Source organism: Pseudophryne corroboree, chromosome 2 (genome assembly GCF_028390025.1).
Source record: "Pseudophryne corroboree isolate aPseCor3 chromosome 2, aPseCor3.hap2, whole genome shotgun sequence".
NCBI lineage: Eukaryota > Metazoa > Chordata > Amphibia > Anura > Myobatrachidae > Pseudophryne > Pseudophryne corroboree.
In genome coordinates this window covers 464230906-464242077 of record NC_086445.1, presented here as the reverse complement: position 1 = coordinate 464242077, position 11172 = coordinate 464230906, and the positions used below count along the sequence as shown (strand labels likewise).

The 11172-nt window shown below is 43.3% G+C and overlaps 2 pseudogenes; both read left to right on the top strand.

Moving 5' to 3' along the window:
• Positions 1 to 4716: 4716 nt before the first annotated feature.
• Positions 4717 to 4836, top strand: LOC135051936 (5S ribosomal RNA; annotated as a pseudogene).
• A 273-nt stretch (positions 4837 to 5109) lies between these two features.
• Positions 5110 to 5228, top strand: LOC135054217 (5S ribosomal RNA; annotated as a pseudogene).
• The last annotated feature ends 5944 nt before the right edge of the window (positions 5229 to 11172 follow it).

Sequence of the window (11172 nt, the reverse complement as noted above, 5' to 3'; positions counted from 1 at the left end):
GGGATGATGGCGTTCGGGCGCGCTTGGGTTAACCAAGCAAGGCGGGAGGATCCGAGTTGCTCGGACCCGTGCAAAAAAAGGTGAAGTTTGGGCGGGTTCGGATCCCGAGGATCCGAACCCGCTCATCACTACTTATAACCTTGTTCTGTCCCCTCCTATCCTGTAAAGGTGAATCCCTTTGTTCTGATACCATTTAAACTGTTGTAACTTGCTGGTGTGATGCAGGAAGACTATGTGTACATTGTGCACTATTTGGATTAAATATGTAATGTGTTTTTATGGCTTTTCCATGCGACTACCAACACTACCGTAAATACTCATACCACGCGCTAATGCGCAGGACCGCAGGAGCGACCATACGCAAATTGCGAATATGTGCACGCACAGCAGAATAAGTACGCGCACGGAGGCCATCTGTGTGTAGTTTGTACGTGATGTGTGTATTGCAATATTTTTCAACTTTGACACTGGACATTCTCACAAACTTGTTCAGTGATTTGATTTGAGGTTGAGTATAGGCCGGAAGGACCCATTGGGTTTCGGGACCAGAAACAGGGTCGAGTTTCTGGTCCCTCTGCCTTTCTGGGACTGAGGTACTGGCACAAACACTCCTGTACTCAGGAGAGAACTCACAACTGTTTGTAGAGCTTGCGTCTTTAATGGATCTGAAGGGATAACCATTGTGCAAAACTGGCGAGGGGGACGTCTCTTGAAGGAGACAGTGTACCCAAGAGAGAAAACTTCCAGTACCCATGCATCTGAAGTAGTCTTTAACCAAACCTGGGTGAACTGTAGAAGTTGGCCTCCCACCCTGGGGTCCCCCAGGGGGAGGCCCACCCCGTCATGCAGCAGGCTTGTTATGTTTTGAAGCTGGCTAGCGAGATGCCCAGAATTGTTTTGCCTTGGGCATAGTGGTTTTGGGAGCATGAGCTTGTCTTGGGTATGCCTGGCCCTTTGCGTTCCCTTGAGGCCTAAAGGAACAAAAAGTGGTACCTTTTGCCTTCTGTGCAAAAGGATTAGTGGTTGAGAGAAAAGCCCAAACAAAATGTCCCCAGTGAAGGTCTTTTTGGCATCTAGGTCCACTTTCCACGACCTCAACCACAGTATGCGGCGAGCCAGGACAGACATGGTCGGCGCCTTGGCTGCCAATAATCCTGCCTCAGAGGACACCTCCTGAATGTAATAGGCAGCGGTGGTAATGTGAGACAGGTATTGTCTGGCATTGTCAGAAATATCCTTGGGCAGCTCTTCCTCTAATGCCTGAACCCACACTTCAATACCTTTTGCAGGCCAGGAAGAAGCTATAGTGGTTTTCTGAATAGCCAATGTAAGAGAGTATATAGATTTCAGGCAACACTCAACACGCTTATCTGTCAGTTCCTTCAGTGAGGTGACAGTGGTGACAGGCAGAGTGGATGACACCACAAGGCGGGTGACATGACAATCCACCAGCGGTGGAGTCTCCCATTTGTTACTCTACTTTGCAGGGAGAAGAAAGTGAGCCAAGGCCTGTTTAGGCAAAGGGAATTTCTTCCCTGGATTAGACCAGGGTTCCGATCTGATGTCCACTAGATGGTCAGAATGTTAACCACCTTCTGCCGTTTAAACTTATCAGTTTTCTTTGCCACAGTAATGGAATTCTCATCATCAGTGATTTGTAGGATATGCTTAAGAGCAACCACTAGGGCAAGGACATCAATTTGCAAGAGAGAATCCTCATCAGTAACACAGGATTCAGTGTCTGATAGGACTATATGCTTCCCCTCCTCTTCAGATGAGACATCACAGAGGTTTGTGGATTGTGAGGAGGAAGCAGTCCGCATAAAGGACCCAGAGACATGGGAGTGACTTGGGATAGCTTTCTGTCTAACCAGAGACTGATTTAATTGCTGCAGTTGGTTAGACAAATTTTCTGCCCAAGGCGGATTAACCATAGGGACAATTTGTGGTAGTGGTACCAGAGGCCCCATAGGGGGCGCTAAGCGTTCCACCAGAGTACCCAGTAGGTTGGTATACGCAACCCAGGGTGGCTCCTGCGTAGGAGCAGCGGACTGACTGGGAGGTGTATGACAATAAGTACACAGACCATCAACAACACTTCCCCCTCTGGTAAATCTTTGGAGCATGCTCTGCATGATGCAGAAGCTTCCACTGATTTCCTGCCCTTTCTGTTAGACATTATGACAAATGCAACAACAGGGCGACTTCGTACGATAAAGTCAGACAAAATACAATACCTGCGAATAAAATCCGGTATTACGTGACTGTAACACGGTAGAATATATGTGTGTGATAAATACTGTGTACTACTATGAGACCCAGACGCACCTAGCCCTTAGGGTACAGAATATAGTGACAGTTATATCTGGGAAACACAGAGTGAAACCACACAGCAGATACAGGCACACACAGTCACAGGCAATGAAGAAATTATTATTACAATAAAGCTTCACTGGACTATTTATATATATATATATATATATATATATATATATATATATAAACAATAGAAAACAGAATCCTAAGGGAGCTATATGAATATTATGTGGGAGCTGAATAGATGTTGTGTATATATAAGCATTACACCAACTATATATTTCACTTTCACTACATTGGCCAATGGTATTGATAGAAATATTAGTTTTTTAGATAAAATTTTATTCACAAAATGAACAGCAGATTGAACTATAAAAGATTTTACAATAATTGTGATGTCAACAATACAGACTTTGTCACAATATTAGAATTAAAAGGCAGCCGTACTGATAATACAGAATTATGTACAGTGAATTGCTCCTGATTCCATCACTTCACTGAGATCAGAAAGACCTGTAGATAACAAGCCAACACGTTTCGTCCATATGACTTCTTCTTCAGGGGTCTAGTATCAATACAGTTAGTGGATCCGTGTTACTGTAGGTTAAGTAGCAATGGATTTTGGATCTACAAGGTAATATTTGTTTGACTAAAGTGAACTTAGACTGAACTGTGAATTTGATTGCCCCTTGAATTGGATTTTGTGGTTTACATTAAAAAATAGAAAACTGGATTAAGCATTTTTTTGTGTTAATCCCTGAAGAAAAAAACTGCAAATATTTTTTACACAGACATTTTGTGATCACTGTGTACAATATAAAATATACATCACAATATTAGATGGCACTACTGTCTTTGTAAAATTAGTTCCCCTGAACAATAAAAGACATCCACACAAGTGAAGACGTGGCCAAACGCTACTGCTGAATATATATATTTTTTGCAGGATAAATACTGGCTGTTTTTGCATGTAGCCTATAAATGCTGGACAGCATTATTTTACATTGCCAAAATGATCTGAGTTTGTAAAAACTGAAACCTAGATAAATATTTGGTAAATATTAAGATAATTAAATTAATCTAAAAATGTATCATAAAGCAATTACACCTACACCGCCAGACTGAGTAACCATGACATCATGCACACTAGGCCGAAATGAACAAAAAAAGCTTTATTGTACCAGCCACCACCAGTGCAATAAAGCTACAGCCTGAAATTAATAATTAGAATTTAGATGGCCAGCCTGCCCAGATGCCCCTAGCATTTGCCTATGCTGCCTATGCCTAGGGACGGCTCTGAGCACTTCCACCCAATTGCAGGGTTAGTGATTGTGTGGTGGTGGTAGAGAAGTCATGCACATATAGTTATCCAAGATTTATAAAGAGAAATGTTAGATTGGATTATGGGAATTATTGTTAAATCCACAATGCTATACATACATATATGAAATACAGTTGGATTATTTTCCTTTCCACTTATCAGATAGATATATATATATATATATATATATGTGTATGTATGTATATATATATATATATATTTGAAAAGATATAAAACCTTTATTGCGCTAAAGATGTGAAAGCTTCGACTTAGGGAAAATACCCCCTGTTAGATGGGGTATGAACAACAGATAGTGAAAGAAGAGATTTCCCCAGGGAGCTGATGTCGTACTTTGGTATGTACAAGTTTTGTATAATAAAATAATCTTAAAAAAGAGAGATTGTTTATTTTTTTAAAAAGCAATACATAAAACTGTTTACAATTTGCCCAGAATAACAATAAACAATGTTTGTACAGACGATAGTTGTGTTGGTAATTCAAACAACATCAAAATTATCTTCTTTGTAGAGATGTCAGAGAACAATGTGCTAAACCAACGCGTTTCGTCCTACAGACTTCATCAGGGGTGTATTAATCAAAGAATCACAATATGGACATACATCTTATCGTGTCTTCAAAAAGGCAATTTAACAATGCTTAAAATAGTATCGGACCAAATTTCACCATATGGGGTATCAATTTAAATTGAATTGGAAGTAACCATTTTCACTGATTATCCACTGGGTATAGCCTTTTTGAAATTTAGAGTAATTCTGAATCAATTTAATTCAATTAAGCCCATAAGATGGCAAATCACTGGATATCTTCCAGATGTCAATTTAGACAAAGTGGACCACTGTAATAGTACCAATTAGATTACATCCAGCCCATAAAGTGACTGATCACTGAGTGTCGTCCCAGTGTTTATTTGAACAGGGCAAATCACCGCACCCAGACGGCTTCAATGAGGGATATGAAATTGCACCTTTCCTGTAATGTAAGCTCTTCTTGGATACTAGCCCCTTTCACGTTTTACCTTTGACCTATTACCTGCCACTGGATCCCTGTCTCCTGAACAAGTTTACAGCCATACCACACTGGATATGCCCAACTCCGGCCGATCTTGGAAGCGAAGCAGTGTCTGGGCCTGACCAGTACCTGGCTGGGAGACCCCCAGGGGAGATCAGGTGCTGTAATCTTTCAAAAGGACAGAACAGAGGACTTGTTTTAGAAATAATTGGCATCAAATGCCCCACTTTTATGATCCCTCTATTCCATCCCTTTCCTCCTGCTCGAATATATATTTCTCTTTGATATGTTGGTCCTCGTCTAGAAGTATCTGGTTTTCAGTTGATACTGCCTTTTAATTCTGTTACACCCCTCAGACCCTAAAGTATCCAGGCCTGGATACTGATTCTAATTTTCTGTATATACGGCTAATTCTGAGCTCATGCCTAGTGTTCCCACGTTATTATTACAATCATACCACCCTGGGGACGCCCAATACCGTCTTATCTTGGAAGCTAAGCAAGGCTGGGCCCGGCCAGTATAAGGATGGGAGACCTCCTTAAAAGATCGGGTGTTGTAATTTTGGAGATACTGGGAACAATTTGGATAAATGCTCTAATAATTATGTGTATATACATATCGTTACCCGTTTTGCTCTAGCACTAATTATCTTGGTATATTGCCGTCTTTCTACTCTTCTAATAACTTCCTTTGGGGTCCTCCCACTCCCACAAAGGATTTCGTATCATGTTCACATCTCTGAGACCTAAACCCTAATGGTCCTACTACTTCCTCTTGTTCTTCTCTTTTTTATAACTATGTTTACATGCTAAATGGCACTAGTCCTAGGCTCACATAATGTATGCATATCTTCTTATGTGCATACTGGCAACTGTGCCTCTCTTATATAAGTCCCCTTTTTTTTTCCCATATCAGTAATAATAATACTATTAAGTAAAGATATTTATGTAGTGCACCTGCATTCTTATATATATTTTACTATTGTTTTTGTTTACATTTAAACTGCGCCAATACAAACCCCTGACCCCACTTTTTCTTTATTATATTTTTTTACATATTACTTGACTATGGAGCTGTACAAAGTGCTGGGCAAAGGACAAAATCCAAACGAAAAACTGAACTCAGGGAATCTCTCTATGTGAATCTGACTCCAAAAACATGGCCGCCGCAACTACAGAGCACTGAGGAACTGCCTTGACAGGGAATGGCCTCCGGAGGAATTTGTTCCCCTACGCACACAGGACCTGGTCCGCCGCATCTAGGATCCCTAGTAACGGCGCGGAAGTGTCCCGGTATACTAAGCCGGCGCATGCGCACTTCGCAAAGAAGGACGCCGGATGTGGGGCGGATATGAGGTCACACGGGGCCCGGACAGGAAGTCCACGGCTCCGTGTTACTTTCATGTTTTAAACATGTTATATTGCATTTTTTATACCACATTTGTAATGTTTGATGTATGGATTTATATGAGTGTATTTACTTGTGGCAGTTTTGCTCTTTTTGCTGTTCTTGATTCTTTTAATCAATTAACTATAGGAAGTGATGTAAGCACCACTTCCCTTACAGGATGAGTATATATAGATGATCTGTCTCTAGTCCCAAACTACCCCTTGATGAAGTCGACAGGACGAAACGCGTTGGGTGCTGCCTTGATCTAAACCTCAACTATTAAGTTAAGACATTTTACTCCTCTCTTTTTTTAATTTTTTACTTTTTTATTCCTATATACTTTTATGTCCTATGTACCGTTTTTATGTTATTTGTAATTTTTTAAGCGTTTTTCTTTCCCCCTTGTGCATGTTATTTTTACTGTATCAGCTTCCATTTTTTACTCGGGTTTGTTTTAGTGCTCTACAGTCTAAAAAAATTTATTCTTTATATAACTGCCTATTCTTTGCATTTGATTGGCACCAGCGGTCGGCTTTACTACCACATTTTTTGTCCACACATGTTCACTTTAGGCACCTATACCAGTGCCTAATTCTATTTGAGGTAACAGGCTGACGCCCTAAATTGTAGGGAGTGTCCACTAGGCAGATCTTTCTAGTGATCTCACTGTTGTGGTTCCAGTACTAGTGTTGATAATTTTAATACTGCATCTGCGGCGCTGATAGCTTCCCTGGTACACATATATATATATATATATATATCAGTAACCACCGGCATATTTGCCATTGGTCATCAGCCCTTGTTTTATGGGTTAGGTCGGGTAGACACATGCACGGCCAGCAATCGCGCTGATAGTCAGGGCAATTTCACTTCGCCCTGGACCGTAGCAGATGCCAGTACACATTTACCTGATGTAATGAACGATGAAACGATCGCCTTCATTACAATGCACCAGGACGCACACACTCTCTTCTGTTTGGCCGTTCAACACGGCTGACCAGGAGATGTCGCTTGCAACCCGCAGTAGCGTGCAATCGGGCATATACACTAGACAACATGGACGATTTGTTGTTCCAATATGGCAAGTCATGCGGCTATCACGCTAGTATGTACCCTGCCTTGGGGTGTGGGCATTGGTCTAGCCCACTAGTATATATTGTTGCTGGCAATGTATTTTAAATATTCAACTCACGTTAATCCTTGTTATGACTGACTCAGGAGTTATTCGGCGCCTCCTCACTATAATCCAGCTGACTCCTTTCGTGTTTCTCACTGTCATCTTGCTCTTCCACCCTTCTCCTATTATTGACTCACCCCTCCCACACACACACACACCATTTAGGCAGCCCCAACTCCTATCTATACAGATCTCCGAACCATCCAGATTTTGGAGGGATAGTCCCACCGATGAGCCGCTGACCATTCAGCACGTGCAGAATCTCAAGTTCAACCCTGCAAATGTTAAGAGTTTAACAGCATCTCCTCCCAGCATCTCAGATAGCCTTTTTTTGAACCCAAGATGGCCAATGTGAAAGTGTGTGCCACTACAGCATTTCACATTGGCAATAATCTTTTTCCAGGCTGAAGGGGCGCAGGTGTGCCTATATATGGAGGGCCTGCACACACATATGCCATACCTCCCAACATGACCCTCTCCAGGAGGGACACAATGCTCTGCTTCTGGACTTCCCTCTTAATGTATGATTGCCGGCACCTGTTTTGAACAGGTTAATGGAAAAGAAAGGTGTTTCAGTACAGGTGATGGCAATCATAAATAAAGAGGGAAGCCCAGGAGCAGAGCATTCTGTCCCTCCTGGAGAGGGTCATGTTGGTAGGTATGCTATGCAGTCAAAGGGCATATGCCACTTCACACTGCTCTTCCAGTGTGCACCTGCTAGTAACTCCTGCTACTGTGGTATTGTAACACCCCTGGGTTGGCTGGTGTCTAAGTGGTTAGAGATGGGTTTCACAGGTGCTCAGTGGCTTAATGATGGACCCTTTCCTTAAGATGTTTTTCCCCTGTACCTTGTTCGATGTGAGTGGTAAAGAGAGGTAGGACACTTTAATATGCAAACAAGAAGGTACCGTAATTTAACAGCAAAACAGCAATCTCCATGGAGAGTAATCTTTATTTTACCACAATGAATGCTGGATAGAAAGAAGATGAATTGGTTCACACAATTAAGATGACAAAGATGTTATTCAAGAAGATTAAATCACTGTGTAGCATTCAATAAAGACTAGGGCCCTAATTCAGACCTGATCGCTAGGCTGCGTTTTCGAACAGCCTGCGATCAGGTCTGAACTGCATATGCATATGCACCGCAATGCGCAGGTGCGTTGGTCTGCAGCGACGGGCAGTGACGGGATGGTGCGAGAAAATCGATCGCACGGGCGTTTGCAAGGTGACTGACAGGAAGAGGCCGTCTGTGGGTGGCAACTGACCGTTTTTAAGGAGTTTCCGGAGAAATTCAGGACCAGGCGTTTGAAGGAAGGGTTTCTGACATCAGATCCGGCCCCGATTTTCGCACTGGAAGAGTAAATCCCATAAAAACTTCTGTTTGTGCAGCTCTCCTGCACATGCGATTGCACCCCTGCACAACGATTTCTCCCTCCTCCTGTAGGCGGCGACTACCTGATCGCAGGGATGCAAAAAATGCACCCCGCAATCAGGTCTGAATTAGGCCCTAATTCACTACAGCTCACATTACACTGGATGAATCAATGTGGCTCAGGCCTAACTTAAACAGGTACTGATAAAGACTCTGACTTCTAATCACTCTAATCACAGATATGCAACTATTAATCAGTATAATTGTCAAGAAGTCAATGAAACAGAAGATGAACAAGAAAAAATAGGATTTTAGTACCTACCGGTAAATCCTTTTCTCCTAGTCCGTAGAGGATGCTGGGGACTCCAAAAGGACCATGGGGTGTAGATGGAGCCGCAGGAGCTTGGGCACACTATAAAGATTTAAACTGGGTGTGAACTGGCTCCTCCCTCTATGCCCCTCCTCCAGACCTCAGTTAGAAACTGTGCCCAGGAGAGACGGACATTTCGAGGAAAGAATTCATAGTTTAAACACAGTGAGTGTTATACCAGCTCACACCACGAACATACTGCAAGACATGGCCTTCAACAGAATACCAGCGCACGGTATGAAAAACATACAGCCATATGCTGAGAGAATATGTAACACAACCTGTGTGTCAACCCAACCAATAATAAGAAACCACATGCCATGGCATGTACAATGTCAGTGACAGCCTGACAGAGAAGAAACACTACAAAGTGCCACCAAACTCACTAACTGCAGACACAGTACACACTGGGACGGGCGCCCAGCATCCTCTACGGACTAGGAAAAAAGGATTTAACGGTAGGTACTAAAATCCTATTTTCTCCTACGTCCTAAAGGGTGTTGGGGACTCCAAAAGGACCATGGTTTCAATACCAAAGCTCCAGAACGGGCGGGAGAGTGCGGACGACTCTGCAGCACCGATTGAACAAACATGAGGCCCCCATCAGCCAGGGTATCAAACGTGCAGAGCCCAGCAAAGGTGTTTGAAACCCGACCAAGTAGCCGTTCGGCTAAGTTGAACCGCCGAGACTCCTCGGGTATCCGCCCAAGAAGAGCCCATCTTCCTAGCAGAATGGGTCTCCCACAACAATGGTAACGGCAATCCAGCCGTAGAACGATCACGCCGCATCGTATCACAGATCCAGCGTATAACAGACTGCATAGATGCAGGTGCCCCAATCATGCTGGGAGCATACCGGACAAACAGAGCCTCTGTTTCCCCAAACTGAGCCAAAATGGCAATAAATTAGTCAAAGCCCCGACTACATCGAGAGTCCTTTAATCAGCCAACGCTTAAGTTACACAGACATCACAATAAGCTGGTTTCTGCGAAACACAGAACCACGTTCTCTGCTAAACTATTAACCGAGTTCTCAATACCGCTCTATCCACATGCAAGATCCAACAGGGGCTCTTGTGAGACAAAGCCGCTACTTTCGACACCCGCCTTGCAGGCGCCAAAGCCAGTAGCATGACCACTCTTCAAGAGAGAATTTTTTTTAACACAACCTTTCACAACGGTTCCAAACATTGTGACACAAGAAAAACGCAATACCACGTCAGGGTCTCACGGTGCCAATGAGGCACAAACGGAGATTGGATGTGCAGTACTCCTTTCACGGAAGTCCGAACTTCACGAAAGGTGGCCAATTCTTTTAAGAAAATTTATAAGGCCAAAACTGCACTGAAATGGAGCCTAACTTTTAGGCCTGCATCCCCAACTGCTTGCAAGGAATGGAGAAGAACGACCCAGCCGAAAATCTTCCGTAGGAGCCTTCTTGGATGCACATTAAGACATAGCTTTACGCCAACTACGGTGGTAAGGCTTTGCCGTTACTTCTTTTCTAGCCAGAAGAAATGTGGAAACAACTTCACCGGTAATACCCTTTCTGGCTAGGATATGGCATTAAATCGCCACGCCGTCAAACGCAGCCACGGTAAGTCTTAATATACGCCCGGATCTTTGTAACAGTTCCTCACGTAAAAGAAGCGACCAGGAATCTTCTATGAGTAATCATGAAAACCTGGAAAACCAAGCCCTGCTTGGCTAGACCGGAACAACGAGGATCTCCTGAACCTTTGTTCTTCTTCCGGAATCACCTTCAGAAAAAGCGAAAACAGAGGAGACACATAGACTGACTTAAAACGCCCAAGGTGTTATGGGGGCGTCCATTGCCATAGCTTGAGTGTCCCTTGACCTGGAACAATATCCCTGAGGCCTCTCGTTGAGGCAAGACGCAAAAATGTCTAATTGAGGTACTCCTCAAAGACTTGTCACTTCTGTGAAACCTCCTCGATGACGACTGTATTTCTCCTGGAAGGAGATCTCGTCTGCAGAGGAAATCTAATTCTCCGTCGTTTACCTCCAGAGCGCAGACCGCTAATATAGCGTTTACCAGTCTTCCCATCCAGCAGCAAACTTTAGCATCTTCTACAATTGGCGCTGAGCTCCTTGTTCTGCCCTAGCGGCTTACTCATGCCACTGCTGTCAAGTCGTCTGAGAGAACTAACATGGGCAGACCACGAATAATATGT